This window comes from Diadema antillarum, unplaced genomic scaffold (assembly GCF_040938485.1).
Source record: "Diadema antillarum isolate AM-2024a unplaced genomic scaffold, OU_Dant_1.0 scf00000068, whole genome shotgun sequence".
Classification (NCBI taxonomy): domain Eukaryota; kingdom Metazoa; phylum Echinodermata; class Echinoidea; order Diadematoida; family Diadematidae; genus Diadema; species Diadema antillarum.
The window spans coordinates 186949-212162 of record NW_027270957.1 but is presented as its reverse complement, the minus strand read 5'-3'; the positions used below and the strand labels follow the sequence as shown (position 1 = coordinate 212162).

The following is a 25214-nucleotide window of genomic DNA, read 5'->3' as shown; positions in this document are numbered from 1 at the left end:
CATTGATATCAAGTAAAGAGTAGAATGATTGTTGCAACAGAAAAAAAAAATTAATGCTACTAGATTTTGTAACAAAGAGTAATCTAATTTTGTTCAAGCTATATATCATGGTTTAAAATTGCACCACTCATGAACAGAGACACTGAAAATTAGCAATATGATAATGTAGATTTCTCCCAAGCACCCTAGGAGCAATGATTCTTGTTCACCATAATCAGTATATCAAAGCATTCACTTTTTTAAAACAGATTTTCTCTTTTAAGAAATATCATCAAACAAAATTCAGATTATTTTATTTACAGTGTAGAGAGCAAAGATTTTGTTGCCCTTGTCCCCACTCCTCTTTATGACAAATAATGAACCAAGTAATAGCAGGTTAACCCATTCCATCCTGGAACCTGGTGGCCTGCGTATTAAGTCTATAGGCATTTCAGAATTCAGTATAAAAGGGATAAAGGGTGTCACTGGAGCAAAAGAAGAGAATCACTCTGATCAATCCATTATTAAGTCCATTTCATGTCCTTAATACTCTTAACCCCCCCCCCCCCCCCCCCCCGTATCAAAATCAAGCAAAACCAGTGGCCTAACTATGAGTGCCTTTCTGCCTCCCAGTTACTCATTGGAACAGGTGTTTCTCAGTGTCCACATGATAATACCCCCTCCTCTCAGCCTCCCCCCCCCCCCCCACCCCCCACCCCAATCCTACTTGACTGGACAGAATTGGTTTAGGGACAGCTCTACACCAGAGGTAGGGAAAGTGTGAAAGTGCTCTGGAAATCCTGTCATAGAGTAATGTGAACTTCGTTGTATATATAGGGCGACTGAAGTTTTCCCGAAACAGGCAATTTTCTAAAGGTTCAGCCTTCCAGAGACTGTGTGTGCTTGATTTATTTTTGAACTATTGTTGTGAGCTAAAAGAAGGATACCCTCTGATTTAGGATGGCTGTATAATGATCACTTCTTGGATCCATTCATGGTCATTTGCGCTCGTAAAAAACAACAGCTCAAAAATAACACATTGTTACAAAAAAAAACCGATATTGGCCAGTTCTCAATAACCCAGTGCCAAATCTAAACTTCCTTTCCCATCTTTTGCAACGGAACTGCTCTCTTTGTTCTTACTGAGGTCTTCATTTGCTGATATCTTGAAGATTGCTTACTTATAGAACTATTGTCATTATTGTGCTGTGGAAACATCTCAAAACTTCAAATTTTCTTCATTAAACTGTGATTATCCCTCTTACGGAATATTCAATGAATTGCAGTTGGATGTAATAGTATTGAAGATTTGCAAAGAAAGAAGCAAATTTCAAGATATAATCAGCCATGCCGCGGTTGCCCAGGAGAAAGGTATGTATTGTTATATCATTATTAACTGGTTGTCCACAGTACTGATTGGAAACTGATTTCTTATGTTTTCTGTAATGTACAAGTAATTCATGCATGAAGACGTCAGGGCATGCAGATTGTTTGCAAAATATGCTGCAGATACTAACTTAAAGGCTGTTGTGTGACTTTAGATGAGCAGTGGCTGTAGGTGACATACCATGCTGTGTGTCTGATGCAGAGAGGTGTGTGATTAGTATGTGGTATCTGCATTATGAATGAATCAATATGCTTTCCAGTTAATTAGGCACTCCGCTTAATGGGATAAGAAATGCTCTGCCAGACTCTACCCAATTAAAACGATGAGTATTGTACAACAACTTCCTTTAATATTGATAACATTATACGATATTTTTTGTTTTTGTTTTAGAAATTCTATTTCGCTGTAGGGTGGTCTCATATCTCAATTGAGGTAGATATCAATATTGTTGAAGTATGTGTGTCAAAAAATCATAATACAGGTGACTCCTGTCATTACAAAGTCCTCCAGGGCCCCATTTCATTAAAAAAAAAATAATAATCATGATAGCAACTCTTGCTGGAATGGCAATTGCCATGGAAAAGACAAGTATTCAGCTTCCTGATTGGCTGTTGCTATGGGAAGTTGTCATTCCAGCAAGAGTTGGTATCCTAACATTTTCTATGAAATGGGGCCCAGATCAGCATTTTTCTTTTGTTTTATCAAATTTTCATTACAGGTGAACAATTCAAGTATATAAAGATATGTAGATGATAATATTGGGAACCTGAATTTTTACTCCATTGTAACAAACTTTGTTATAATGGGACCGCACTGTATGGTATAGGGCAATTTCAAATGCCAAAAAATGTTGTTGATGTTCATATCAATATACATGTACATCAACATAGATTTTTTCTTTTCTTGATTATGTTCTAGGGTGGTCTCATGTCTCAGATTTTTGTTCTTTGCTATAGTAAGCACTAATTTAGGATGTATTCCTGTTATCAAATGATAGTAAGGCTATAGCTGTGTCTGCAAAACCATATGTGCACATTTTGCATCTCCTATCTGTAGATCATTCATACTTAGTCATTGGAGGATGTCGTCATGACAACTTTCATTAGACCTCAAAGCCAATGCTAGATTTCTTTGGTTTATCACTTAAAAGAAAGATTACTTAGTTCATTGATTCTTGATTGCTGTTTGTCTTTTTGTCTTTTTTGGCTGATGCCTTAACAGGTCCAAAAACATACTTAATAGCCTTCAGTAATTTTGACTACATAGAATGTTAGTTTTTACTTTGTAACAATACTTGAGAGATGCAACGCAGAGTTGGCATGTATTACAAAACAATTGTTTTGTCAGGGACGCGCAACTGCTGGATCGCCGTAGCAACAAGAGGCTGTCAGTCCTTCATGGGACGAGGTTACATCAAATACTGGATTGGGAAGCATTCGCCAAGGTTGTTTGCATCTTATTGAGTGACATGCTATATTGTAGAGGGATTTTTTTTCTTCTTCTTTTAGGCACTGAATGAGGGGGAAATGAAGTTGACAACCTGAAGTCTACCTGTGCTATTGTTCATGCTGAATGACCAGTAGTATAATAGTTATGTTTGCACTGTCTTATGCTTGAGTGCATCCTCACTCGTATGTGCATACACAAGCACCAGATGCATTGATTGATGTCATCGATGTTCACAATTTGCTCCAGTGTATATTTCATGCACTTACATGTATGCATATCATTACAATCATTCTCATCTTACACATATTTCCTATTTTCCCCCTTTTTGATTCTTCAGTGCCCTGCAAAATGAGTGAAAATAGTATGCACATATCTTTGCAGAAGACATTGTTGTATCGCATTTGGGGGAAAAGACAGCTTTTCAATTGTCAAAGCTTACTGTTAAGAACAATGAGACCTTGCTATCTGTAGAAAAGTTTGTAATCAATAAGCACATGTGTTCATAAAATCAGGGATTTAACAACAGTGGCATTGGTTTGTTGGCACTTAGAATACCAAACTTAGTAATGTATCGCTGAGTGGAGGTCTATTCTTGTCGCAACTTGACACCTGGCCAAAATGGAATTGATCAGGCAGTCTGTTTCTTTCTTCTTGTAAGCATCTTTTGAAAGTATCCCACATATATCTTATCACAATTAAAGGGTGTGTACAGTTCTGGTCGAGGTGAAGATTTAGCTTTTAACATTTTACGAGATGTTCAGAAACCACTCCATGAGATGTCAAAGAGCATGCAGTTCTAAAGGGTACCAAAGTTTATTCGATGAAAATTGGTTTTGAAATGGCTGAGATATCCAAAAACAATGTGAAACAAAGATCCTTATAAAGTTGAGGCATGTCGCCTTTTATAATTAGCACTTTTTTGGATATCTCGGCCATTTCAAAACCAATTTTCATCAAATAAACGTTGAATCCTTCTTAGAATTACATGCGCTGTCATATTTCATAGGAGGCTTTTCATTATCTCACTTAGGAATGTTCAAAACATGAATCCCTACCTCAACCAGTACTGTACAGTCCCTTTAATTGATTCAGGAGAAAATCTTTGGGAGCAATTTGTTTTGTTGCAGTATCCATCCATGGGTGCATGCACACATTTTCATCTTTTGCACAGGAGAAAATGGAGTTTGGTGTATTTACATAGCAATCATTTAAATGTACATTTTAATTGTTGGTTGCATACTTTGTTTCCCCCTTTGCTAAGCAGCAGGATGTGATCAATTTGGAAATAGGATGAGTTCACAAGGCAGGTGGGGGAGAGGGGGTAGTCAAGGGCTGAGATGATTTTAATTCCCGGCTTTAACCCGTTGAGGACGAGTCCCAAGTATACTCGGGCAGGTGTCTATGGGAAATGCGTGTTGTATGTGTACCTATGGGTGGAAATCACTGATCCCTATGGAGGAGCCCAAAGAGCTTTTCCCCAGTGGTGGAGAGGAGAAAAATCTCTTTGGGAAGAGCAAGATCATTGGTGGAAAGTAGCTTTATTGCTTGGCGGAGGTCTGCCCTCTCAGAGTGCTTTTCTAGTTTGTCTTTTTTTTTAATGTTATCATTTGGCATTTATATGCTGTATTGTTGGTTTGGCTCATTTGTGTGTGTTAATGTGCCTTTCTTGTTTGCCAAGTGAGGAAGTTTGAACATGCTTCAAATTGGTAACTCACTTAAACTATCCTCAGCACCACCTTAAGGATGGGAAGATGAGAAGGCAACCTCCTCCATCTCACTTAGTGGGTATTTTGTTAACCTGTTGAGGACGAGTCCTGAGTATATTCAGGCAGGCTTCTATGGGAAGTGCGTGTCGTAGCAAAATCAAACCATTCCCAACAGGTTAAGGGAAAGGTCAGATCAAAATCTTCTTGTATCATGAATCTATTTCTGACAACGCAGGTTATTATCCTTCCTCTATGTACCCATTTTATTCCCATATCCACCCATCCCATAATGCATGATATGTTTGAGCAATTCTTCTTTTTTTTCTGGATGACTGACAACTGTGCACATCAACTACCCAGCAGTGCACAGCACTTTGCTGATCTATGCTTGTCTTCAACTATAAAGGCAAATGCCAATTGTTTAAAGGGGCTGTTGGATTTGCAAACACATTTGACCTAGCATAATAAATGATTATATATATACTTATATCTAGTAGTACAGGTGTATATATTAGGCTATACAAATGGAATTTTTTATGTGTACATTAATCATATAGGACAGACAAAATTATCTATCATGACGGCTACTGCTTCGAACATGTCTACAACCACCACCTGTCTATGACTGCACTTCACATTTCCCATTCAATGGTCATAGTGTACAAGTTGAACTGCATGTGAATACACTCAACCTTGCCTAAATTGAATCTATTTGGACTGAAGAAATAGCTTCAACTTAGAGAAAATTCAGCTTATGAGGGATTAAAAGCAATAGAATATGAAGAGAAGAGGACTTGAAAAGACCTTCGACTTAGGCGATTGTTTTGACTTACGCAAGGTCGACTTAAGCAAAGTTCACTGTACTTACAGTATAGAACCTTCACAATACTCTTCCTCGTTCTCATACCCCACCCGTCCCAAGATACACATGTGTTCACACATGTAAAGGTAGATAACCTCAAAGACGTATTAGCACAGGCTGCTGCTCCATCCAATTCTTGACCTGGCATGAGAGCAATAAGGGAGCATGACGACCCAGGGTATCATGTCAGTGAACGGCAAACGGTAATCCCCTACCGGGATATTAATATGACCGTGATACATGCTGTGGTCAGTGGGTGAGTAGTGACCGGAAGTTCTCTAATCAAGAGACCAAGGGAGGATAAAACATAGGACTGAGTAATTATGCCTCATGAACAGAGCAGTCTTATACTATATTACATGTCCGCAGAGATTAAATTCTGATGACCTTCTGGGCCCTACACTGTTATCAAAAAAGAAGAAGAAAAAGAAGAAATGTTTTATAAGGGTTCACATAATGTATGGACTATGTAGTATTGTAGTAGTACCCTTTTGTCTTAATACAGTGCCCATTTTGTTGACGCACAAAGCAGCTGTGATGGCTCTCAGTGGGTTTTGGGTTATACATGTACATGTATCATATTTGTGTGGTGCAAATGACTGCTAAATTGAAATGCATTGATTAATGTTATCGGTGTAAAGAGTGCTAATATGCAGTGTTTGTAACTCTAACCTGTAATAAATTATTAGTCTGCCATATTATAGGCTCAAATACATTCTGTACTGATGGAAGTGCTATGTAAAGGCTGTAACTAGCCTGAAAATACTCCCAAGGTAGGTTTATGTTTGTGTTTCTTTTTTTTGTTGATGTTGAATTGAGCAATTTTTAACAATAAATGCACATTGCAGGATTCTAAACTGCTTTGGAAACTTCCAAGTATGACATGACAAACTATTTTGAGGACAATGTGTACAACGTTGTGGTGCTATTTTCATATCTAGTCTTGATAACATTGTACTACCGGTAATTGTGATAAAAATTGAGATTTGAATTGCATTTGACCTTTTAACTATTCAGTTATCCCCCCCCCCCATATATCACTGATGTCCAGTCTTCTCAGGTAGTCTCAGGTATTACACCAGATATAACAGTTAGGTTTAATAGCTGCATTCAAACAAGCCACATGAGACCTATTAGATTGTATTTAGATAATGTCATCGAAGTTCACCAGTTTTTACAAGGCTCCCTATTCTATGATGACATGATGTTCAGGCTATCCTGGCATGCACTTCTAGCATGTGCAGCATACTGATGTGATGGGAATTTCCACACTATACATATGTACACAAGAGAGATGGTGTGATTAAAAAAAAAAATGTGCGCGAAGGTCACGAGACATTTTGACTGGACTGGACTTACCAACACAAGTCGTGATATGGCAGGTGTTAAGTTTTCTCAAAAGAAGTCTGTATAGAACTTGCCCTGCTTCAGTCTTAACCACATAGCATTCATGCTATCCGCATCCATGATTATCTGAAGAGAGTATAAGTCTCATATTACTGCTCTTTACTGTAAAACATGATATATTCATGGCGTGAAATTTTCGCCAAGTGGAGCCGATAGCCTTTTTCGGGGCATGAAATTTTTGCAAATTGCCACTGGCATTCGATGCATGTAGTGTAGACAAGAACTTTCGTGTGCATATTGATTTCACAAATTTTGGCTCGCAAAATTCACAAAATTAAGATGCACGCAAACATTTCTCATTTTTTAGTATATCAGTGCAAAATGATGAAAGGGATCGTATAGCTTTGGTTGAGACCTAATTTCAGGTTTCTAACATTTTTTGGTGAGATAATGAGAAACCTCTTATGAAATTTGAAAGAGCATGTATTCCATGAGGAATTCAATGTTTACTTGATAGAAATTGGTTTTTAAATGGCTGATATATCCAGAACAGAGCAATTTTGATAAGTATGGGACCCACACTTTATTACGATTGCTTTGTTTTACTTTGTTTTTGGATGTTTCAGTCATTCCAAACCCAAATTTCATCAAATAAACTTTGAATTCCTCTTAAAATGGTATGCTCTGTACTATTTCATAAGTGTTTTCTTGGTATTTTGCTAAAAGTTAAAAGCCCAATTCTCATCTCCACCAATACTGTACCATCCCTTTAATAAATACTAAGACAAGTCATGCTGCAGGTGTGAACAGTCCCTTTCCCCACCCCCACCCCTCCCCTGCCTTCTTCCTTCAGCCAAATTTTGAAGGCATCATGCCTCAGGAGATGAGTATATGAAGCAAGTCTGTTCTACAGATGGACTGGAGAATCCTGCAATTTTTGTTGGTGCTATTGTCCTTCTGTATACCCCTGGGGCTGTAGTTAACTTTTTGCAAAGTTGTTTCCAAGTTGTTGCACTGTGCATTCCCTCCCTGACTAAAGCAGTATGAAATGACACATAGGCTGTACAGCTGTGGTCCATGCATTTTCTTTCCTTTTTTCTGTTTTGATTTGTTTTTGTTTCAGCTTTATTTAGCCATGTGTTTTGTCTTAGCCATATTTTGCACATATGGTTGGACCTGGGATCTAAATCCAGATATTTGTTTCTTTGTTTCTACTGCCGTGACTTGAAAATAAAATTAAAAATCCTTTACCTTCACAGTGACAAATTCCTGATCTAGCCCCCACCCCCAACATATACTGGTAGTACGTAGAGCAAGGGCTGTTTACCCCCAATGTTTTGGCTAATACAAGTGGACAGATTGAGAGGAACCTTATTGGAAGCAAAGGCATGGATGACCTCATGCTTTTGAGCTATTTCTTTTCTTTTATTATCAATGCTGTGAGTGAGAGAGTTCAATTTGTTAATAAATAATTGAAGGAGATTTTCTTTTTTTAAAACATCAGAATGAAGGATTTTTTTTTTTTTTTTTTTGGGGGGGGAGTGTTTCAACTCACTGATTAGAATATGAAAATGATTGTGTACAAAGACTTTCCCAGTAGTGTGAAGCAAAACACTGGTGAATTACCAGGTAGTATACTGTAAAGGTGGATATTTCCACATGAGTAGTTTTTCACGCTCGGCCGAGTAAGATGAGTTTTGCATGTTTTCAACTGCGGGAACTCAAGACATGAACTTCTGGAACATATTGCAAGGAAAAATTTGTGTGTGCTTTTATTTTCTCATGCTACTTTGGGGTTGCACAAAATGTGTGAAAATTTCAACAACAACAAAACATTTCCACTTTTACAGTATGTTGTACAGTTGACAGGAAAGATATCTTTCAGATTTATCAACCTGTGTGTGACCAAAAAATGGGGAAAATAAGTCTTTGTTTGAACTAGAGGTAAACTTCTCCTGATGGTATAGATTTAGTGTTGTTGTTATTCTTGATGTTTTTATTGCTGTTGGGATGTATGTCATGATCTTAACCTGTTGAGGACAAGTCCCAAGTATACTCAGGCAAGCGTCTATGGGAAATATGTGTTGTAGCAAAATCAAACCCTTCTCAACGGGTTAAGAGTACCTTCTAGAAATCTATGGCCGGAAATATCTTTTAGGTGTCTATAGTGTTTGTGCATGACCGTGAGATTTTATGCCAGTATATCACTGCCAGGGATCTGTATTGTTATGGCCACATTTCAGCATCATCATCTCCCAGTATGACAAACACAACAGGGCTGGCAGCTTGCCAAGATTGGTTCCCATACCTCCCTCCTCCCCACCCCCCCCCCCCCTCTTTCCCTTCAGCTCATATCTATACATTGATCAACTGTGATGCACACATGATGGTCTGATATCACTACTTAGAAGACACTGAAAGAAGTTTCAATTACAGCGCTCTCTCGATAATCAGGAGCCGCTTTAGCAGGAACCCGGCTTAATTCAGCGCAACATGATTTAGTGTAACTTTTTATGTGCTGTTTTCACAGTTTAATCAGAACCATAGACCACTTTACCGGGACATATTTTGACTGAAACACTTTTATTGCCCATCATTAATGTCTAAAAATGATTAGTACATCCTCAGATGTAATCACAAGGATTTAATTTCCTCTAGCAGTTGCAGTTAACATTAACCCTTAACGTTTTCAGTTGGGTAGTAGGAGATACAGCCATTTTCGTTCTCTGTGTCATGGTGGGTTTATACTTGTTGCCGTGGATATTGGTTGGTTTTAACACCTGTGTATGGTTTAGTGTGATGCCCACATACTGCACTTCATGTGTGTGATTTACATGGGTTATTACCAGCCCACCGCTTAACCGAGAGCTCAGCTTAAATGGGAGAAGACCCTCCTGATTAAGCGGGGACTACCGTATCATAATCATTCAATGGCTGCAGCCTGTCACGTCCATCTGTCATCTTCGGGGAATCTATGGTGACAGCTAAAGGAGCAAAGTCTTCTGAAATGTGCGAGCCCTGGAATTCAGGTGGTAACCCACATAAGCCCTTCATAGGTGTTCACTAATTGGAGGGGAAAGAGCATGTACGTTGCAGGAAATATTGGGAACAGATGATTTCTAAGTGTTAGTGAGACGAGCATCCCCGTCCATTGTGATCCGCTCTGTATGTGACTCTCCCATACTTTGTTAATAGTTTCACAAAGTTGTTGTTGTTTTTTTTTTTCATGTGACCATAGATATATCAAATGTGATGTACTGTATTTTAAAAAATTAAGTCAAAGTGTGCAAATTATACTGCTTGGCAAAGGGTACATAATCACAGTATATATCAATACTCTTGAAATATTATGGTTCTGTTAAAAAGGCATAAATTAAAGTAATGAAGTTTATGTATTGTAATTGATTCATACTGTAGCTTTGGTAATTGTGTTGGCATAGCATATGATTTTATACCAAATGGTTTAACATTTGGACAAAATTAAAGTGTTGCATTTTGAAAGAAAATACAATGTATCTTGTGCTACTTTATGGGATGAATACTTGAAGATTCTCAGCTTGCCTCCTTCTGACTTACATTATATCGTCGTCTTTCCTCGACCCAAAATAGAATTGCCTTGTTCATGAACAGCTCTCAATTGATGGGCTCAAAAGCCTAAATAATCATTATTGGGGAGTTCCTTGAAATTAATGGCACTTAATTAAGGTGCTATTTCCAGGATGGCTGAAGAGCTGTGCTAAAATTGGAGTGTTCTGTCACTAGGTGTTATAGTTTAACAGAGTGTCCCTTTATTTAGACAGGAATCAAAGCATTATTCTTTTCTTTTCTTTTCTTTTTTCAATTGAGCATGCTACATGGAAACCAAGTAATAAAGAACTCAGAGCTCATGATATTACAATGTAGTTTGGATTCACTGTAATTGATAATCTTAGCTTAAGAGTCTGTTCACCAATTCCTTGCATTGGTCTTACATTATTTGTGGTTTTCAGTGTTGCTGCTGTTACATTATCTATCAAAACATATATATAGTCAAAATCATACACAGAATTAGGGAAGAACCAAAAATTCCTCTGTCATGTGAGTTTTGGTTACATTTGTCTTTGTTTTTTGTTTTTATTTAAGGTAACCATGGAAGCATGTGAGTAAGAATGAGATTTCCTTTTCTAGCTTTAGATACTACATAGACACTGAGATATCAGAACTTTTTTCTTCTTCTTTTTTCAGTCCAGGGGTTAATTCTGCATTACTATGTGCACTGATGATGCAATTTTATTCTTGACTGATTGGTAACTGGGAGAAGCTGGTCAGTGAAGGGTAAAAGGTTGCCTGGGTGATGCAGGAGACCCATGATCATGATCTTTCCTCTAATCCTTTTTTGATCATGCCCTTTAATGATTTTACATTTTTAGTATTTTGTTAATCATATTTCTCTTTCTGTGATCTCTTTCTTCCCCCATATTGTTTGCATTATGTGTCTTTTTGCTTCCAGTTTTCTTCTAATTTTGCTATCTTATACTGTAAAAGTGGAAATTTTCGCGGTGTTGAAATTTTCGCGCATTTCGCGCAACCAGACAGTACCGTGAAAATAAAAGCACGTGAATATTTTTGCTTGCCATATGTTCCTGTGCGTGATGTATTGATTCCGCGGAATTATAAACACGCGAAACCCTTCTTACCCGGCCAAGCGCGAAAATATCCACTTTTACAGTATACCCCTTAACCCGTTGCGGACAGGTTGGTTTTGCTACAACATGCATTTCCCATGGACACTTGCCCGTGTATACTCGGGACTTGTCCTCAATTGGTTAATTCTTTATTTGCATCATCTCCTTACTCTGTTGGTCTAGATGTCTCTTTTGTTTTCATGTAATCCATTATTTCCTTTTTTTTTCTTCATCTGCTTCAGTCTACCTATTCCACATTCTATCTGTCTTCCTCCTGGCTTTCTCTTTCTATGTCAAAATCTTTTTTAGTCTATGTATTCATTTCACCTTCTGCTTGTATTCTTCTTTTTTTCTCCCTCACACTTCCTTTCTCTCGTTCATCTATCTTTATGCCTGTCACCTTCTTCCTCTTCTCCTGTACATCTGCCTTCTTACTCTATCTGTCTGTCTGTCTGTCTATCTATCTATACCCCCCTTTCCCTTCTCTTCACTTCCCTTTCCAATCATTTGCTTGGATTTGTTTGGTCTCCGTGCTCTCCTGTATAGCCTGTTTCCATCCAGCCATCTCCCAGTGGTTAACTATAGCAGAGCGCGCTTGAGTCATATCCTACAGTCGTCCTCATGCCGCCCATGCTAGCATGCGTCACAGCGCCCTCGTCAAGTACCCACAATGCCCCTGGTCCTTCCTCCTCGGCTCCCATCAGACACATGTTGACCCTTGTACTCTTCCATCAACTTGCCATCATTCCTAGACAGTCTGACTTGCATTGTGAGCTATTCATGTTACAATGAGTTTAAGTCCAGAAGAGCATTAGTATATGCTTCAAAGTTATGGAGAAATAAAAAGACAACAATGTATACACTCTTTTACATTTGTGTGAACAGATTATGACCTGGTGCCAGTACCCTGTTATTGAAACACGTCAGCGCAGGTTGATGATTAATGCAGGTAGTATGGTCATAATAATGAGAACCACATTTTCTGATTTTGTGTGAAACATATAGAGACCAACCGCTGTAATTTTTTCATTTCCAAACAAAGCACATAACATTTGATTGGATTAAGAGGGGTTAACACTAAATAGAACATAGTACAGTTACAAGGGCGGATTCAGGAATTCTGAAAAGGGGGGGGGGGGTGGCAAAAATATTTCTGGTGCCACTTCCGGGTTTCATCGGCTGACAAGCAAAAACAAAAACAAAACAAAATGAAACAAAAACGCTTCAGCATGCAATTTTTCCCGTTCCTCATGCCACTTCCAAGATTCAGCGGCTGACAAGCAAAAAAAAAAAAAAAAGGCTTCAGTGCAATTTTCTACTGCCACTACAATTCGGCTGACAAAGACGGTTTCTTCAAAAATTAAAATGGCGCCCAGTTCCCTTTCATTTTTTATTTTCATTTCTTTTGTTTAAAAAAAAAAAATAGGGGACACGTGCCCGGGGCGGCCCCCTCTAGGTCCTTATATGAGTTACATGCTTTTGCCATCCTGTCCTTTTTTTTTTTCAATGCGACGATATACCTCAATGAAAAACACAACATAATATACATTTATATTGACCAGGAAAATGAACGGAAGCAACAATTTGGTTTTATAAGCATTTGCGCAATAGGAATAGCAGTATGCTCCCAATAACAACTTGCATGTTATTCATAAATTGATGACTTAAGATTTTCTTTCCCTCATTCCCCATAGATTAGGAACAGGATCTTTGGCATATCTTTGATTATTGAGGAGAAAAAAAAAGACAATAAAACCAATACTGTGCCTTGTATTTTAAGGAGTGCAGTTTACAATACAGGATCCACAATTAAATTCTTGACTATCTATCCCATTGTATAAGCATGTGACCCCACCGTAAGACAGTTTCAACAAGTTGCCAGTTGTTTACTCTTTACATTTAGAAACTGAAGGAAATAAACAGAAGGAAAATTAAATCCGAGTCTCTGTTAAATGTGTCACATGTAACACCTGTAAAAAGTACTCTTTATATTTTTTTTTTGTTCATTATATAACATGTGACTTAAGTGCAAAATTTGGGTCAGAAGGAATACAGCCTGAATCCTCATTGAAAATGTCTTGTAATGCTCCAAAACTTTCGTAAACCCTTAAATAGCCCATTCTTCTCAAGCATCAAAGATGCCTGCCGAAGGGTGCAAAAGAAAGACACAGATCTGTGTCATTACACACCTGCCTGACACCTGTCTTATCCTTGCTTTGCTGCTGTTCTGTATCATCTATGACTGATGAGAGGTGCAAATAGGGTCATACACCACTCTTAATCCTCTCTTAGACCCTTGATTGAATGACAAAAAAAAGTTAAAGAGTCCTTTGTTCTGCTATAACTTCCCATAACTGACTAAGAATTTTCGCTAAACTATTTCCTGTGTTATGTTGTTCTGAATGGTCATGTTTCTCCATTGCTTGTCTTTGATATTATTGCTTTAGCTATGTATATGACAGGTTGAAACTGCACATATTTACTTATTCAGACATGAAAAACCAGGAATTAGTGATTATAGTACATGTATGTGCAAATGGGAAATTTTTGTTGTGTAGATGAGATCATAATCTATGCAAGCAGTCATTAATAGCAGCATAGGGCAACCTCTTCATGGGGCTGTATTTGATTTTTGATTCCTCAAGGAATGGAAGAATCCACATTGCATTTCAGCAGGGTAGAAAGGGAGCCCTCTGTTGGCATATGAAGTGAAGGCTACCGTGTCGACGAAGATTTCCTGCACTGTATAATGTTTCAGTCGTGCATGAACAGGGATTTCCTTCTATGTATCCTGTTGATATTTCGCATAGATCCTTGGATGTTATAAAAGTTGTACGTGTGAAACATATCTATTCCATACATACTTATCATGAAGTCAAGGGAAGTTCAGATATTATAGTGAAAATCTGTGACTAAACAGCCCCCATCACCATTCAGACATACATTATTGACTATGTGACAGTTGGTTTAAGGACTTAAAGATAATAAAAAGTTTTGGTACCTCAAAAGTGTCCTTGAATTTCCTTGTCTTAGTTTGTGTTTCAGGTTAAAGTACCTTTCATATAACTAACACTGTGAGACTTACTCGCCCCAAAGTGCTCTCATGTCTTAGTAATCATGCAATTAACTGCGACCAGGAGCCCCATACGCATAGCGACCAGCAGTCCCATACGCATAGCGTAATCGGGCTTCGCATTGTAGCATTTAGGATCATGACAGATTTAGTATCGCAGGGTAAATGTCAACTTAAAATCCCATAAATTCTTCAATTTGAAGACTTACCAATTAAGTTGAAGTATTGAAAACAGGCTTCGGGCAACGTTTGGTTCTGCCTATAGTCCCTTTCTGTTCGAATTGATGACTGAATGTGACTCGATCGACAGGACCTTATGAGAGCTACATACAGTACACTGAATACTACAGCCAGTGCATGCGAACACATCACATGCACACAAATTTCAAATCCATGAACGGATAAGAAGTTTGTGTGTGCATGCGCTGGCCATGGTATCCAGTGTATGTACTAGTAGCTCTCCCAAGGTCCTCTCGACCGAGTCACATTCAGTCATCAATTCGAACAGAAAGGGGCTATTGGCAGAACCAAACGTTGTTCGAAGCCTGTTTTCAATACTTCAACTTAATTGGTAAGTCTTCACATCGAAGAAATTTTTGGATTTTAAGTTGACATTTACCCGCGATACTAATTCTGTCATGATCCTGAATGCTACAATGCGAAGCCCCATTACGCTATGCGTATGGGGCTGCTGGTCGCAGTTAGCTATGCGTACAATGGGCTGCACGCTGCTGGTCGCAGTCAGTGGTTTCGTACAATATTTATCGACGCTGTACAGCGTTGGCTCTGGTACGAAACCATTATTGCATGATTACTAAGACATGAGAGCACTTTGGGGCGAGTAATTCTCACAGACAACGTACTTTAACCTGAAACACAAACCAAGACAAGGAAATTCAGGGAAGCTTTTGAGGTACCAAAACTTTTTATTATCTTTAAACCTGTTCTTTTCTAATAAAACAGTTCCTGCGAGGAGTCTTCTGCTTCAACATCCCCTCCCCCACCCCCCAAAAAAAAATGAGAAAAAAAAAATCATTCTGGAAACACACCATGTGTAAAACTTATGACAAAACCATATACATGTAACTTGATGTTGTGGAGGTGACCCAAATTGGTTTCTTATCCTTTTTCAATTTCTTTAACTGATTTAGTGGGTTTCCTGTGTGCAGTTCAATTTTGATTACCAGGTGCTATTCCATGGGAAGATTATCATGTACCTTAAAATCTTAATGTTACATAATGTGGCAGCTTGGCAGTAGTCATCAAGACCCAACAATCAACTCAGATTTTATTTCAGATAAACTCTTTTTTCTTCATTTCATTTTAGTGGATTCCTGCATTTTTCTTTTTTCCTTTTTTTGTGTCTTGAAGAACACTAATAAATTGAAAAATTGTGCAAGCATCATGTGTGACACATTTTACTTGAAGCCTGTTGATAAAGTCATATTAGTTCAATGAAGTAACAAACTCTGTTGAAAGGTGATAAATAGTTTGGTGTATTACGTGAGCATACCTGTCTACATGGAGGACAAATACAGGTGGCTGCCACATTGAGAATATTACATTAACTGGATATCAGCCTCAACAAATAGAAAAATGTAGAGAAGTATTGGTGTATCATCTAAAGTTGAAAATGCACAAATATTTCTGTATGAATTGATAAAGACAAACTGTGCAGGACTTTTCTTTTAAATTCCTTATGAGGGCAGTGTAATTTTTAAACCCATCCATGGCCACTATTTGTAAATGCCATTAGCTTTGTACACTTGCAGCCTGCTACAGGTAATTAATGGGTTAAGATGTCATACCCAACAGCTCTTGTTTCGATTCTTGAATTGTGACATAAGCCGGGGGTGTATGCTGATTGGATTGTAACAGAGGGTGTGGTCTGCTACTGTCATCATTGTTCGGTTGACCTGTTGTCAAATCATACCTGTCATCTTTCTAACCTAAGGCATACTAGAGATACCAAATAATTCTGACATTCTTTCTGTAGACAAGAAATGCAGGAGAATCAGATATAAATGGAAAACTGGATTAATGCTTGCCCATTGCAGTTAGTGTGTGTATGTGATAAATAACCCCAATGTTTGCTTTTGTTATCGTATACACAGAATATCTAGGCAATGCAGGGGATATAAAGCACTATGAAGCACTGTACATGCACATTTTCCATTCTGCCATTAAGCTTATTATTGTGTCGCTGTCTCTAAATATACAATTCTCCTTACTGCGACATCACAAAATGGTGCAGTCTTCCTTGTGAGTGATGATGGCACGTGGATTAAACCGAAGTATTAAAGATTCATAACTGTTGAAAGCATTGTCTTATCTTTCTCAAACTTTACTGATGTGTACTACTAATTGTATTTTTGTGCATTTACCAAATTCATGTAATGTTTGAGATAACTCCCTCTTTTATGAAATTACATTTATAGTGGCTCTTCCAGTCTATGATTTGATGGGAGTGGGAAGGTACATGAATGTGTATGATAAGAAATATAAAGGGGGGTTCTGATGTTCTGATTGATATGTATCTATGTTACTTGCATTTGGTTCCTTTTATAGTTGAGTGACTAGGGATGTCAAAGGGAGTGATGAAATTAACTCTGAATGGTTTTTATGTAATTCCTATTTTTTCTGTCCTTATTCTTCACTTTACTTTCTTGCTTTGAAATGTTTTGCTTGTATCGGCTAGTTGCTTCTTACTGTTATTTCACATCAAGATAAGATCTTGTAGATAGGTCAAATTGTTGTTTGTTCTTTTTTTTACCAAAATCAACATCTGCTTAATTCAGTGTGGGAAATTTGTCGGAAAGTGATACCAGCAATAATGTTAAATGTTAACTTTACAAATTCACCAACCTACAACAACACAAATACCGAGTAGGCCATGTGTTTGTGTGCCTGTGTGTTTGTTTGTGTGTACTGGGTGGGTGGATAGCACATGGCCATATAAGGAGGTAATGATGAAATTCTGTAAAGCTACTTTTATACCATCTCTTGATCTGTTCAGATGTTATCCAGTCATTAAATTGACACCTCTGAATTTCACTGCTTATTTTATGCTGAAGGTACATTAGATAGAACTGGACAAGTTCTTTAAATCTGTTGATCTAAAACTCGTAGAGAAAGTTCCAGGGATTTGCCAATTTCAGACAGCAACAAGATATTTAATCTTCTGAAATTTGTCATCAATTAAAGTATTGGTTGTATATTTGGGTATATTAGGAGGGTTTTAAAACTTCTGCAATTAACAAAAGCAATTATTTATGAACAACAAAGGGCTCAAATTATAGATCATTTTTCACTCTTCCTAATCAAACAATAACAGTCATATACATGTAGTAATGAAAATTTGGAAAGATACACCACCATACTACAGAAATGTAGTAGTGGGATTTAATAGGTTAAAGCAGGCACATTACAGATTTATGTAGGTTTGTGCCCTTTATACGGTACTGTTAAAGTGGAAATTTTCGCGGTATTGAAATTTTCTTGCATTTCGCGCAACCCGAAACTAGTGCAAAAATAAAAGCACACAAATATTTTTGCATGCCATATGTTCCACTAGTTGAAGTCTTGATTCTGCGGAATTAAAAACACGCGAAACTCTTCTTTCGCGAAATATTAGTCGCGCGAAAATATCCACTTTTACAGTATATTGGGATGTCTGTGTCTGCATGTGTGTACATTGTTGTAGTTGTTGTTTAGTCTGTATTATTCCTTTTATATTCTTTCTATCCTTTCTCTGTCTCTATTACTGGTGAGGAATTTGTTTGAACTGTGAGAATTAGGCTAAGTTTAACTCAATTAGAGACTCCAATGATAGATGCCCATAACAGATGTTAGTGGCAGTCCGCTATTAACCAACACTGGTATTTGCTGCACTCTGTTTCTCATGTGAGTGAATCATGTGTCTTCCAAGGGGAAATCAAATAATACCAGCTCCGATGATGTAAAGGATAGAGCTTCAAATCACGTGAAAATAGAGGCAGAAAGCAAGAGCATTGTCTTGATTGCTCATCACCAGAGGATGCTCTGACCCATTAAACTTGATCTCACTCAAATTGCATGGTGTGTATAGACAGTGTGTGCTGTGTACGACATTATTGTTTGACTACAAAGCTGTCCATAAAGGTCAATAATTTTAAATGTAATTCAGTGATGAGCAATCATAATATGTAAGGGCTCTGTACAAGAAGATCACCAATGGATATTTGTTTTCTAATTCCTTGCTACTGAGTGTCTAGAAGCTTAATATTATTTGGAAACTTTGCTCTTAAATCATAAGTCGTAAGGATCAAATGTATCTTTGCTTTCAACCAAATAGAAATTGGCATTCTGGACTTCCATTAAACTTAATTCTACTACCACTGATGTACAAAGTGCCGAGGCATTCTGTGTTTTCTAATTGTTTAGGACAAAGGATATTTTCTTAAAACTTTGTTACTGTGTAAAATACATCAAAACTTACCTCTTCAAAGGTCGAGGAAGAAAACCCCAAATTGAATCCATGATCTGAGAGTCTCCAAATTTCTTTATTAAATCTGTGACGTAAAGTTTGTTTTATAAGCTAATCACAATGATTGCTTGTCACATTACATACGTAAACTCCTATCACCTTTCTTAGTGGTAGCTATATAGAGACCAGGCATTACTACAGATCATGGTATGAGTGAAAGGAGGGGGCGAGGGTCTCACAAAAGTTCAAGCGATGGGTAGAGATATGTAGCGTTGACTGGTTGACGTCACCGTCGTGTTTTTTTACGTACAGACAGCTTGATTGGACTGGGCCAAGTAACTTCTTGTTTTCTTACTGTTTTTTTTTAATAAAGATTAGCAAAATATGTTTCTATTTTCTACTCAATGCCATGGTCTGACACTGTGTGTCGTCACAACTACAAAAATAAGGCAAATTAATTTTCCCATTGCGTGACAAGTGGCTATTCATACTCGAGGCCATTTCCATGTGATGTTTTTCACTAAGGTATTGATGAATCAGATCCTCCTGTTTGTTGTGTGTGCTAGAAGTCGAATGGACAGCTATTTTTGAAAGGTTGATGGACATTCTTGAGCTGAAAAAAAAGATATTTCAAATAAGTTTCCTGTTTTAGTCATAACCAATCATTGCTGTGATGGTTTGGTCAGCTGAGCTTGACTGAGCTTACCAATGTGAGGATACTGTATATTCATGGTGTTTTCATTATGCCTCCGCCACGAAGTGGTGCCGGAGGCATTACGTTTTCGGGTTGTCCGTCCGTCCTTCCGTCCGTCCGTCCATCCGTCCGTCCGTCCTTCCGCCCGTCCGTCCGTAATGAATTTTGTGGCAAGCGTAACTAAAAAACCTTTTGAGGTATCCTAATGAAACTTGGCATGTATGTGTATTAGGGGGTGAAGTTGTGCCTATCAACTTGTGCACATGCTCAAGGTCAAAGGTCAAAAGGTCAAGGTCAAATACATAACATTTTACTATTTCCTCCATATCTATGCAATGCCTGAAGATATTTTCTTGAAACTTAGTGTATACATGTATTACCCAATTAAGATTCTCTGATGAAAGTTTGGGGTCATGAGATCAACGGTCAAAGGTCAAAAGGTCAAGTAAAAATATTAAAATTTCACTTTTTTCTCTGTACCTTCGAAATTGTTCAAGATATCTTCATGGAACATAGTATATATACATGTACTGACTGGCAGTGATTATCTGGAGAATTTAGGGTTCATGGGGTCAAAGGTCAGGGGTCAAAGGTCAAGGGCAACACTTCAAAAATATACTATTTCCCTCATATTTATGCAATGCCAGCAGGATTATTTCTTTTTACACTTGGTGTATACATGTATAACTCAATAGAGATTATCTGTTAAGTTTTTTTTCTTTTTTTTTGCCTCAAAGGTCAAAAGGTCAAAGATCAAGTGAAAGTGCTGAACTAACTGTTTCCTCCATATCTACTGTAGGAAAGGGTTCAAGTTATCTTGAAACTTACTACATATTTTTGCATGTTCTGCCTGACAGTGATTATCTTAATATGAATTTTAGGGTCAAAGGCCAGATGAAAATGGCAACAATTTACTATTCAATACTGAAATTGCACTTTTTCTCCATACCTTGAAAATTACTCAGTGCATAAACTTATGAATGGATCAAAGTCAAGTTAAAGTTCTGATATCTCCAAATACATGCTCTCCTATTCATCCAAGTAAACCTAGGTCAAGGAAGGTGAACATTCAACACATTTGTGACAAACTTGTCATTTTAATATTTTGCCAATTTTGTGAAAATGTAATCACACATTGTACACATGTACTATGTATAGACCTATTAGGAGAATCATGCATTATGGCGGAGGCATACCAGTCGCCATAGCGACATTTCTAGTTTTTGTTTGTTGTCGTTGTTGTTGTTGTTGTTGTTGTTGTTTGTGAATTGGCAAGTCAATCAACAGCAATGCAACTAAAGACTTGTAGAAATATTGTGGAGTTGTATTGTGGAATTATGCACTGCATCATGTCCCAAAGCACTGATTTTTCTTCTAAAAATGAATAGTACTTATTTGTCATTCTATCACTCCAGATCTTGATCACAAATTCAGCCACTTTCAAAATTGTCTAGCAAGTCCAACCTCATTAGATATTATACTTTTGAAATATATGCATACAGTATGGTTGCTGCAACAAGCACAACTACTGCTGCCACTCTTACAGTTAGATACAACTATTGCGAACATCACTTGTACTATTCCTTCCGTGTGTCCCTGATATCTGTACTTTTACTACTACTACTACTACTACTACAACTACTACTACTAATAATAATAATACTAATACTTCTGCTACTACTACTGCTGCTGCTACTACTACAACTACTACTACTACCTACCTACCTCGTCTGTTGAGAATGAGAAGGGCATTAAGTTGTCTTGAACACTATGGGTTTAGTGGCAACTTAACGCCCTTATCATTCTCAACCGACGCTATGCGTACCTACTACTACTGCTATTGTTGCTACTACAGGGGAAACTCGGTATAACGAACACTGCTATAACGAGATATCGGTCATAACGAGGAAATTTTCTCGGTCCCAAATTTCCTTCCACACAAGTCTATGTAAAATGCTACTCTTATAGCGAGATCGGCTATAACGAAATAACTGCTATAACGAGATAAATTTTGTGACTTCCAAACAAAGAAAAACATAGTAAATCAAACCTGCTATAGCGAGGTAAAGCAAAATGCCTTCGGTAAAGCTTTACTTCGCCTGTGCTATCATCTTCCGAGATTGTAAAGCTTGATGCGCCAAAAACTGTCTTGTACACACAGCTAGCACTGCATGTTGTACGTGTGAAGTGTGTGTGTGCACGCACACTGATACATGCAGAAAATGTAGTGGGACGGCCATATGTATACATGACATCATCACGACGTTTAGCAGGTGTGAGGCAATCTGATGCTGTGATTGGCCTTCTACTTAGGGAATTCCCCATCTTCACACACACACGCAGTCATAATGTACAGAATGTGTCACATACACACACAGCATTGTGCAGACCATATTCAAGCTTTCAACACAACACACACCCATACGATAACCACATACCAATCCACAGACGATCTTGTATTGATACAATCGCAAGCTATATAAATTTACAAATTCAAACATCTACAATTAATAAGAAACACATTCTTGATATTGGATTTCCATGGCGAAAAACATCTTCTTACTCATAAAGGTGAGTAATTCCCTCACACACAATATCAAGTTATCAGTATTGATTGAAATATGATGGGTAGTCTCACATGTGCAAATTAATGTCTTTATTTTATGCCTTCTTTTATGCCTACTGATATAACGAGATATCGGCTATAACGAGGAAAATGACTCGGTCCCAACCATCTCGTTATATCGAGTTTCCACTGTACTACTACTATACTACTGCTTATACTACTAGTAATACTAATGCTACTTCATGCTTGCCAAAACCAAACAACAACAACTACTACTATTACTACTATTACTACTACTACTACTACTACTGCTACTGCTACTACTACTGCTACTACTGCTACTACTACTGCTACTACTGCTGCTACTACTACTACTACTACTGCTACTACTTCTACAAGAGCAGTTACAACCACCTTAACCCGTAGAGGTCGAGTTCCGAGTATACTCAGGCAGGGGCCTATGGGAAATGCGTGTTGTAGAAAATCAACCCATCCTCAAAGGGTTAATCAAATGTTGCTAATAGAACTAGTCCTCTCCTTGATATTATTTCTACTATCATTTCTACTGCTGACACTGTATTTATGGCTACTATAATCATGTGCAACTAATTCTAATACTCTTGATCCTTCTTATAGGGCCTTTTCAACCATGAATGACTGTATTGGTATAACATGATATTTTTCTTTCTTTCTTTGAAAGAAGTTTTTCAAGTTATGCAAACTTTAAGCTTTCCCCCAGTAATCCGTAATCCCCCATTGACGTAGATCCCGGTTTTTTCTTCATACCGTGCATCAGGCCCAAAGTTTCCTGGATGCCTTTTCGGAATTGGGTTGACAGACTAAATGGATTGTGTCGTGAATGGAAGATTCCCGAAATAGCAGCTCCGACAGGAAAGCCACATTTGACGAGAACGATGGCTCATAGAGGCAACATGAATTACACACTAGTGCGCTTACAACCCTTGTTTCAATAAACCCCTTGGTGTTTTTTTTGTCTTCACCTGTCATCAGCATGTAATCATGCTATGCTCTCTCTGTTGGGAAAGGGGTTAATACGGTATACTCCATCCATTTTTGGACCGGGGTGGAAGGGGGGGGGGAGGGAGGGGGGTTTAAAGATGTCAAATATTTGAACCCGGATAATGATTCATGACTCTTTTAATATTGAATGTCAAAACTGCTTGGTTAGATTGTCACAGTAGCTGGAAGTATTTTGCTTGAATTTGCAGAATGTTAGTTATGGAGCAGATTCAAGAGTAAAATGCTGCCTAAAACTAGTAATGTGTAGTGGATGATCAGTTATGATGGACCATAGTAAAGTCAAACTACCAGGTGAAAGGCCAACAACTTCATATTTATAAAGTACTGATAAGGATGTGTTAAGAGGGACAATATATTAGGGAGATGTGAGTAATTTGTATCAGTTGTGTATCAGTATTGACTACTGATACTATAGGTTTTAATCTGGAAAAAACTTTTGACTAAAACCTGGTTTTAATCTTATGAATTGAATTAACATCATGCATAAGAGAGAAACTGCAATATTTCTATTGCAGTTGTGCAACACTATTCACAGGCTTGTGTTCAACCTATATATACACTGAAGAATCATGCAAGTTTAGACAGTTTCAGCAGAATCTAAAAAGTTGTCAACCTTTATGGCTGTGGTCTGTACTGGTTGGTATGGGCCAATCAAGGATGAATTGAGGACAGTCCAAATTATGCAGATGTAATTGTCTCGTTCCCTAATCAGTAAACCAAACTGCTAAGGTTATTCAAAGATAGACCATGGCAAGAATTGGTTCTTTGGGAGGCAAGCAGAGCTGAGGATTTTCAGACAATCTGACTTCAAAGTATTACTATATAATATATAGCCTATATTATGCAGTTAAGCATGACATTTTACCATCTTTCTATTTGCCAGGCTTAGAAACTTAAAAAAAAAGAAAAAAAAAAGAGAGCTCATCTAAGTGATTATATCTGATGTGTGGATTGAATTTCATTTCCCTCGTACCTACTGTCTGATTATAAGGCTGTGGTCAAGGGAAATTGCTGCTACCAATTGTTTCCTTTCATCATAGTAGAGTGTAGAGCGCCATCTATTGTCGAAGGCTCACTCTACCTTGCCAAGGTAGTGCTAGTTGCAACATGGACAGCAAGGTGTAAGGTATATGTGCTTGCACATTGTTTAATTTTACATTTTATCAATCATGTGTTTGTGTAAATGGTATTACAAGCTTCATATTGCAAGTTATAATACATTAAATGAATTGTTTCATAGATCACAAACAGGATGAAATAAAACACAGAGTATTCAAAGGGAAGGTTTACCCAGGTAATCTTTTTTTTTTTAGATTAATTATGCATGGAACTTTTTGTATATTGTCCATCTTCCTTGTCACCAAGCTGTAATGACTAACATTGGCTACCCTGCAAGGAATCATTGCAAGAAATGGTATCTGAAGCTGTTCACTTTGGAACCTTAGTCCCGAAGAGGTCCAAGGTATAAGGCCCTTACTTGAAGAAGTTTGTAATTCTTTCTAGAACCAGTGCCTGAAATAGAATTGTTTGTATGTTATTCATCCAATATCTACATCGTTTATTCATTTATCAATCCACTCTTCAAATGAGTTATTCTTATATTCATAAATGGTTGTTATTTCTGTTTCATTCATTTCCTAATATGTCAAACAACCATATCAACACTTTGAAATTACACATGACAAGGCATAAAAACAACAACCATCACTCATGATTTCCCTATTAGCCCATTCAATACTGAATTCTGAAATGCCAATAGACTTAATATGCATGCCACCAGGTTCTCTTATGGAACAGGTTAAAAGGAAGGTGAAGGGCAGTGCAGGAATCCTCAGTCAAGACACAAGAGTCATAAATGTAGGGCAAAGCTAATCCCATGCAAAGCGCCCTCAGTGTTTGCAAAAAGGCTACCTGATGGAAAATACGTCCTCGCATGCGGATCATCCATTGACTTTCCTGAGATTAAGACAAACATGAAACT

At 37.7% G+C, this 25214-nt stretch overlaps 1 protein-coding gene across 1 annotated transcript in view; it reads left to right on the top strand.

Annotated features, from left to right (window-relative positions):
- The window catches only part of LOC139716615 (uncharacterized), a 192753-nt gene that overhangs the window by 52090 nt on the left and 115449 nt on the right, over positions 1 to 25214 (top strand). The window lies entirely within an intron of this gene.